We start from the raw sequence: 9562 nt of genomic DNA on the forward strand, positions 1-9562 counted from the left end.
GGGGCTCGCGCCAAAGTTTCCCAGTCGTAATCCTAAAATATCCGGTAGAGTGAAAGCTGTTTTGTTTGGCAAAATATCACCATGGCTCACATAGCTTTCCCTCTACGACATTTATGGTAGTGTGGCCTCAGCTCTTTGGGGAGTTGTGCATCAACGGTGAAACAAGGGAGTCTTTTCAGGTGCTGCTTGTTGTGTGTCCAAACATGTCTGGGGATAAATAGGGGCCACTGGGGATATCGGTAAAACAGGTCATGAATGAATGGCACGAAGGAAGGGGGGGTGGTTCTAGCACATCCTGCCCTCAGACTGGGTGCACACGTGACAGAGAAGAGCAATGTCAACTTGAAATTTGGATTTGACTTGTGGAAACGCTTCTTAGAGAAATACTTTCTGGTCAAATTCAGCTTCTAGACCCCTTCTCTGTTTCCACTGTCCCAGCTGTGTTCACCGGGCGACTCTGGGTTTGTTTGGAGGCCAATTAGTCACTTCTCCTTATTGCAGCTCCTGAGGCTTTTTAATTTTTTTTTTATTCCTGTCACACCCAAACCAGTGGCTGCAGTGAAACACATGTGAGACTGTGAGGGAGAGGAATGAATGCGATCTATGGAATGAAGCAGCAGGAAAGAAAAACACGTGTCTGTGCAAAAGCATGTGGTTAAAGCAGCAGCCGGGCATTTCACTGCATCGGGGCCTGACCTCTATGGTAATTTCAGTTTTCCCCTGTCAGGCTGAATCTTATATAAATGTGCATGACCCTGTAATCTATTAGATTACACTGTATACAGCTATTGTGTATTTTTGTGCTGATGCTTTAGAGCTGGACAAGTTAAAGTTGAAGTCACTTGCAGCCAGTGTTATCCAAATGGTGTACGTCTTACAGTAATCTATGCAATGTTGCTTCAGGGCCTGTGCTTAAAATAAAAGATAGTACAAATAGTTTTTTTGTGTATCCAGTAACGAAGAGGTGAATAATACAGAAAGTGGATAAACTGGGAGCAGAGCAGCTCTTGTGAGCCTCTCGTGCATGTGGCAGACCTTCATGATTTATTCTTGTGGGTTTATATGCGAACAGGTAAATATGTTTTTACAACACAGAGAGTAACATAGTGTGCAGGTTTTTTTCCAGAAGCAAGAACAAAATAACAAATAGTAGCATTAGAGTTTCACTTGTATTACTTTGCTCAGTTGTTCTCATTGATGGTATGGTTTTTTAATGGCAGAGTGCTGCTCCTGTCTTCATCCTCCTCCAGGCACCAGAGAGGCTGAGGGGAGCTCCCTCAGAGACCGCCAGATATCAACATCAAATTTTAACGACACCGGCAGACACGTTTAACTTAATAACAATAGCACACTCTGAGAGCAAAGTCGAGTTTCTACTGAGCTGCTCTATCCGACCCACAGTTATTCTCTTGTTGTATAGGACTAAATTATTCAAAAAGTTCACTATGTTAAAAGATAAAAGCTCTGATGTGCTTAAATAATGTAGACGTTGAGTCCAGAAATAATATTTCCGGTTTAACATTGATGTTTTTTTCAAACATCAATGTCAAGACAAATTTCTGCAGGTCAGACATAGTTTATATATTTTCATATTTACAGTTATTGGCCCCTGATAAATATTTATATTAATAAAGAAGATGATATAGTCTAATTTCATGAAAAGGTTCTTAAAGTGAATATTTCTATAACATTTCCTATTTCTTAAAAGCATTTATACTGCCTGGCTAAACTTCAACCTGCGTGTCTACATATTTATTTATCTGTCTTTGTATATTCAAGAGCCCAAACTTATGGATTTGTGTTTCTGTCCCAACTCAGCCGTGCATCTTAAGTTATTAGCATGCAAGTTCACAAAATTAGCCGTTCAGCTCTCTGATTCACCCAATGATCAGTACTCCTGGACATTTAGGATCAAATATTGTTGTTGAAGACATTTGTATGCATTCATGTTCCCCAGAGGATTCATCTTAATGATCCTTGAGCAATCCATTACTTCACCAAGTTGACATTTAGCGGTTGGAAGTGGAATATCAGGGTAACAGGGGTGCATCGCTATTGACTGATATTTGCAATAAATGTTCAATGTCCCAAGAGGATCAATTAGCTTGACTCCGGAGATCATCTAACTTAAATTAGCATCTGTCATCAGGTCAACCCAATACTTTGGATTGTGACCCCGGATAAATAATGACATATTCCCATCACCCTTAGCTGTAGTTTACTAGGTGCTAATTAGTAACATGCTAACAACATAAACCAAGTTGAACATGGGAAGTATAACTTTACAATCATTACCATTGTCACTGAGCCTGTTAGCACGCTAATTAGAGCAGCATTTGGCCCAATCCACCACTGTACAGCATTACATAGCTGCTAGCATTGCTGTGTTGATATTTAGCCTTGCTAGCATACAGCTTTCACACTTTTATCGCAGCTTCAAGAGAAAAGTATCCCGCCATCATCGAACTTGAAATTGCAGCTTTTCAGAACATTTACGACTTTGTATTTGTTTCTGACGTCATCTCTGTCTACCCAAAAGTGGAGGGCAATGGAAGACCATGTCCTGTCTGCTCTCTAAGGACTTTGTAACAGACTGTGCAGACGTTTCAATTCAATTTTATTTGTATAGCATCAAATCCTAATATATATTACCTCAAGGCACTTTACATGAAAGGTCACTCATCGTGTCACGATGCTGCTGCTGCGTCCCTATCAGACCACTTTAATCTTTTGGGGAAGTAACAGCTGGATCGTACTGTCACACTATAGTTGTTATATGTCATGCATTCATGTTTTTTCTTTTCCCCCCACTCCTTTGTCGGTGGATGTCTGCGTCCTAATGAGTGCGTGTTGAGTTATGGGGCTGTCAGGCTCCCCCACACTGCAATGTTTTAGAGCAGAGCAGACAGGAGAAAGAGATAGAGAGTGGGAGGGAGGATGGAGGTGTGGGAGGGAAGGGAGTGTGATGAGGATGTGGTTGATTAACAGGATGCTTTGCGGCTTTGGTGATCGAGTGAGCAAAACAGAGCCTGCTGTATTTGAGACAGTCGACATGAATGAAGAACAACACGCCCTGAGCAGCAGGAAGTTAGCGAGAGGGAACTTTAAGTGCCTCTGTGTTATTATTGTGATCACAACTGCAAGCATTTTCTCTGGCTGGGAAAATGATGAATACAGAGAGATTCAAACTTGTTTTCTATGCTGTTGAAAATGTAAGATTACAGCGGCCAGTGGGCATTTTAAGCTCTGCAGCGTTGAGCCTGATTTTTGGAGTGGCTCCCCCCCACCCAGCTCTTGGCAACCTTTCACCGTGCCGCCTTAAGCAGATCAGGAGCCGGCGTTACCATCTGTGCGCCTCATTCAGAGAAGGTGTGGTCGCACGCACAAACAAACGTGGGCTGGCAAACATTAACCTGCCTGATCAAGAGATGTACCGATGAATAATAGATGTCGAGTTGGGATGGAGCCATCTTCTGTCTCCTGGCTAATGGCTTGCTGGGTGCTGCCCTGCTGAACTAAGATAGAGCTTGAAGGATATATGGTACGACTTCTAGACTCTTGTTTGGTGCCCTGATACTGCAGCTGGATTTAAGAAGAGAGATTTTTTTTTCTTTGCCCTACTCCCAAAGACTCTGCTCAGGTCTTTTTTGGGAAGAATACAGGGCAGACGTAATGGCTGGAGAAGGAAAATAATTACTGCTCTTCTCACATGGATCAGGAAGCAGGTGGAGCTGTGTGTTACTTCTGCTCTTCGACAGATTGGAGCCTCTTGAGGACCCTGATCTGAAACTCGAAACACATCACCTTTGAAAGACACAATCAAAGAAATACTGCATTACAATTTTAGCCACTTGTGTTCTCCTCTTATTTCTCCGATCAGAGCCCATGTATGCAAATGTTGTTGTGATCATCATTTTAACGGAGATTGGGTACAGAAAAGAATGAGACACCATTGAAGAGAGTGCTCTCAACCGTCTGTGTTCGCCGCTGAAGAAACTAGATGGTCGTCAGTCTTTTGAAATGGTGTCTATTAAGTGAATTCAACTGGAGGAAATGTTTCTGTGTGTGAATGAGTTTCTGAAAAATGAAAACAGGCCGTTTTGCCTAAAAGTTTGAAAGGCCTTCAACTATAGAGCCATACAGTTTGTCATTTTCAGAAATGATTGGCTTTCTTGTTTGGACTTAGATGAGACGATCAATTTCACTCTAATGTTTGTCTGGTCAATGCGAAGCTACACTGCTAGCAGAAAGTTATCTTAGCTTAGCATAAAGATTGGAAACATGATTTACAGCATCTGTAAAGCCACCTTAATAAAACTATATCTTGTTTATTCAACTTAAATGTAAAATAATTACAAACTATTTCCTGTTTGGGTGCTGTCTGATTAGGTAAGTTTGCAATTTTGTAAATAAAGTAAATTAAATGGAAAGGCTTCATATTCAAAGATAAGGGGCTGCTTACAGAGCTAGGCTAGCTGTGTTGTCATGCTAGGCTATACCACTCTAATGTTTTTATGGTTAGAATGAAGCTAATGCTAGCATGCAGTTAGCTTAGCATGAAAATTGGAAATGGAAATGTCTACATCAGACTGATTAGTTGTGGTAATTATATCTTTAAATAGTATCATATTAATATATATTTTGACATATATAAACATGTAAATAAAAAAATGAGTAACCAAAGCAACAGGTTTTTAAGCTGGACTTTTTGTATGATTTAAAGAAATTACTTGTTGGCTGGTATTTCCAACTAATTATATACTAAACTATATTTATCTTTATCCTCCAGCAGGTATTTCCCAAAATGTCAAACACACTCATATAACACAGAATCGTATCGGGATGTTGAAATTAATCATAACTTCAGCTTGTTAATGCTGCCAAAGTAAAGAAGTGTATTTTAATAATTAAAAGCAGATGTATTGCAGCACTAAATCTCAATAATGATTTCAATGTGGCCAAAGGGAGAATATATTTCTCTGCCTTTCGCCTCCACCTCACTCCTTATTTCTCTCTCTCTCTGTATTTCTCTGTTTCAATAATGACCACACAAAGACTAAGTGGCATCCTCTCAGCGGGGAAATGCACAGATGTAATGTGATTTCTGTTATTAAAGTGGTAACTTTTAGATGCAGCAAATGTGTTCCCTTTAGTGGGTGGAGGCTGTCAGACGATGCTCTTAATGGGTGTGATGTTTCCAAGGCAAACAAACAGGAACAATAATCCGGAGCTCGGGACAAACTGAGCACTGATGAAGTTTATCCTGCGGAGGGAAATTAAACACAATCAAAATGAAGCATGAGTTACTGATTCGGATTTATCCAGATTGATGGGTGGACGACATTTCTTCATCAGAGTTGCCAAAGTTTGTTTTGTAGCTGCTTGCTTGAAGCTCTGGATTAAGAGGAATGAGCTGACCGCAGAGATAAGGTGGTTACCACAACACCATGTTGGGCGTGTGGTGAAGGCCGAGGCCATTTGTTTTGTCAAGTGTAGGCAGATAGTTTCAGAGGTTAAAAAAAAAAGAAGTGATTTTTGCCCTTTTGAAGCCTTCTCAAATCGACATTGATTTTCTGCAAAGTAAATAATTAGGTTTGATCAGTCAAGATAAAAAGACTCATTCATCTTATTATAGTCTTTCCCACATATTTGTTTGCTTTACACAGAAACCCAGCTGGAATTTATATACGAAATATAATTTAAGGGATTATGTGAACCTGTGTGCATCTATCTAAATATCATCTTCTCAGCCTGGTCAGAGTCGATGATCTATCTATAGTTTGAGATGACTCGTTTTTCACCGGGGGCTGTGCCTCGAGGGCAGCTTCAGGCAACACTTTCCCTCGTCATCACTGATCTCCAGCAGTGTTCCGTCTCTCCTAAAATGAATTCGCTTGTCTTCTTCTTCGCAGTGGGAGTGTGTTTCAAAGTCTGTTCCCACTTCCCACCCAAATTCTTTGAATTACTGCAGAGCATCAGCTGCCAATCGGAGCTTAAGTGCTTTCATTTTTTCGCAAACATGAATCCATTTCCTCAGAAAGCTGCGCGGCGGGGGGGGGGCCACCATGAGACGTTTATTCCGGTGAGTCACGTCCTAATGATGCTTGTTAGGCTTGTCAGTCCCTTTGGCAGACTGTGGAGACAGTGGAGGGGCCGAGGAACATCTGCAACATGAACTGCAGAAAATAATGGAGGCCTTTCAGCTTCTGTCAATCTAGTTAGTGCGGCTCAGAAGGACATTAAGCAGCGATAACTGCAGTGAGTAAGGACTGGCTGCTGACTGTTCTCTGATACACCTCAACTAACCATAATATAATATATGCCTATTAAATCTCATCTCTCTCACCTCATGAAATGGAACCATTTCCTCAAACACTTCCTGATAGTCATTAGACATTCTGGTTTTTGCCCGTAACCGTACTCATTGGAATTACATGATTAGTTGTGATGGGAATACGTCGTCATTAAGGATCCTGTTGAGTCAAGACACTTGACCATGTAATTGCAGCACGGCTCAGTGTCTGTTGTTGCAATGGACCTGAAAACATTGGATGATTACCAGAGAATTGATGGTCAACTGTTTTGATTATCTTTGAGTAATTACACAAGCATTTTTCTGCTAGTAAAATTACTTTTAAAAATGAGTATCGTTTACTTTTCTATGTCTTGTGTGATGCACTGTTCAGTATGTTAAACAAAACATACAATTTGAACACAAAAAAGCTAGATATTTCTCATGACTGTTATCAAAGTTAGTCAATAATAAAAATGACCAATGGTTGCGGTTTCAGTTGAATGTTGTCCCGCATCTCTCTTTTCCTTTTTGACTTGTTTGCTCTCTACTAGATAATTCAAAACACCCTAAAAACACAAAGGACACTGCTGCCACCAGTTTTGCAAGTGGTTAGTAATCAACCAACGTTCTGGGTAATTCAAGAATGTGACGTCATGGTGGCACTAGAGGAGAAGTCAGGGGACAAAGTCTGTGTGGTATATCGTCTGGGAATCATGACGGCCAAGTTTCATGGTAATCCAGCCAATAGCTATTGAGAGATTTCATTCTTGACCAATGAGGAGGACCAACCTACAGAGTGATGGTTCCATCCTCAGAGCCACTACAGTCACTTGCTTGGTTTCTTTCTGGGTTCCTTCCGTCTGACGGAGGTTCTCGAGTTGTTCTACAATTAGAAGAAGGTGTTTTAAAGCGTTGCTCCACATCTGTCTCCCCAATGTGTCCCACCCACACTGGAATATCCAAGCGTGTCACTCACCTCTTCACAAACCATTTAGCCTTTTCTCCACACTCTGTCAAGAGCATTTGCATGTATATCCCTTCCCCTAACAAAGGGGTGACAGGCTAAATAGGGCCTGAGAAATGAATAGTGATGAAGTACAGCTTGTATTCTTGTAGACGTATAATATTTTCTTTGTCTTTTCCCCACCTAGGATAGTCAGATATTGTCGATTCAGTTAAATCTATCGATCCCGTTACAACACTAAATATTATGTGTGAGAATTATTCAACTTTTTACCCAAGAAGTTTGAGTTTGACCTTCTTTGTGATTTTTCAATTTATACACATTGGGATTATGCTGTCATGTGTATTAGGATGTGGATTTTGTCCACACAGCCCGGCACATATTTAAGTTAATGGGACATGAGTCACGGTCATTGTCTCTAAAGGTCAGCTCAGTGCCATCTTTAAAGACTTTTTTTAATTATTTTTTTACAGCAGTCAGCAGGTTTCCTGCAGCAGAAGACATCAGATTTTATATATTGTATTGTTTAATGTCTGCCTTGATTAGATTACTTATGTTATCACAAAACCTTGCACTCTTTTGTTTTTGTGTAAATGCACCTGCACATGTGCATATTTTTACAGGTGTTCATGTACACATATATGAAAAGGAGGCCACCATGATGGCAGTCGAACTTTCCTTGGGGCCTGTGTTTATCTTTTGTCCTGTAGCTGTCTTTGTCCCTGTGATCCTTTCTGCTTCTTTGTCCTCAACACACTGGACAAACACACTCAGCATTCATCGTCTGTCAGCGTTCGTGTTTTTACCAGACGTGCATGTTGCTCTGCATGTTCGACTTTCGCTCTCCATGTTTGCTACAGTTTCTTCACTCGTGTTGCTCAGTTTATTAATGACAGCAGCAGCCGTCAAGTGAAGTTAAAATCCATACTAACAGTAACCTCAATCACAGCTCCTCTGTAATTTAATACGGTTTTATCGCAGTCACTTACTGCACTTCTTTATTGCCGTCAATGAGCTCTGTTAGAAAGGGTAATTACTGGAGCTCTGTCGTCGGATGCTCCTGCCACCATGATGAAAGCCTGAGAAGTGATGTTGATGTATCAGATGAAAGGGTTCCCTGAAGGATGGCCGAGTGAGAGACCTTCATATAGTAGCTGGTGTGATCTGCGGAAAGTGGATGAATAAAACATGGGCAATGGAGAGCTGTGATATGTACTATGGATGACATTTAGTGTGTCATATATCATGATTGTCTTTGGCTTAGATTGTTTTTGTCCTGGTACGATTAATTACATGCAGAAATAATTGAGCGCCAAGCCTGTGGTCCGCTGCGTGGTGTTGGACGGGAGGTTTCAGATGACCATGCTTTTGTCTCTCCAGCAGCACAAGTGGCTGTGGCCATTATGCAGCGCAAAGCCTGCGGATACAGAGCAGGTAATATGATTAACCTTGCCGCTGCTTCAAAGTGGTAATCAACACGTGGCGTGTCTGATTCAGTGGAGGTGGGAGGAGACCAATAAATGATTCATCATTATCATTTCAAATTTGTCTGATTTGAATGCAAAATCCTAAATGTCCGTTATGTTTTTAACTTAGTAGAACACAGTTGTTGATACTTAACAAGTGTTGATGACCTTGTGAGTAAAGTGACAAAATGCTAAATTTGTAGTTTAATTATCATTTATGTATTTTATCCAGTAGCTGGTTACAGCTTCTGAAATGTGAGGATTTGATACTTTATCATAAATTAAATACATTATTGTATTGAACTCCTGTTTGTACAAAGAAGCAGTTTACAGATGACACTTTGAACTCTGGGAGGAACTTTTCACTATTGGTGGCGGAGAGTAAATTATAAAATGAATTATAAAAAAAAAAAGATAATTGGTGGCTTGTAGCCTTACTTGTACCTATTTAATTATACGAACGAAGATGTTGCAGGTATTTGTCATGTTGTGAGAGATATTTTTTTATAACGCTGTAAATTGTAATCAAAAATATTGAAATATTTTGTATAATGAACAGCGAATATATTTGTATGTAGCCCTAAACATAATATATTGAAGGAACAGAAGGAAAAAACTTAAATATGTTCAACTGTCTTGTCTTTTAGACAAAATCTCACCAAAGGTCACTGGTTAATGATAAATGAATGACCTTAGAATGGTTTCAAAACTCTGTCCTGCTTTGTAACCTATAGTGATGATCTGATGCGTGTTACCATGTGGACTGACAATATTTACACAAACACTTGTGACTGGTGCCAGTTTTCCTGTTTAACGACAAATGGCCACTCAAAGTTC

Source organism: Limanda limanda, chromosome 11 (genome assembly GCF_963576545.1).
Source record: "Limanda limanda chromosome 11, fLimLim1.1, whole genome shotgun sequence".
NCBI lineage: Eukaryota > Metazoa > Chordata > Actinopteri > Pleuronectiformes > Pleuronectidae > Limanda > Limanda limanda.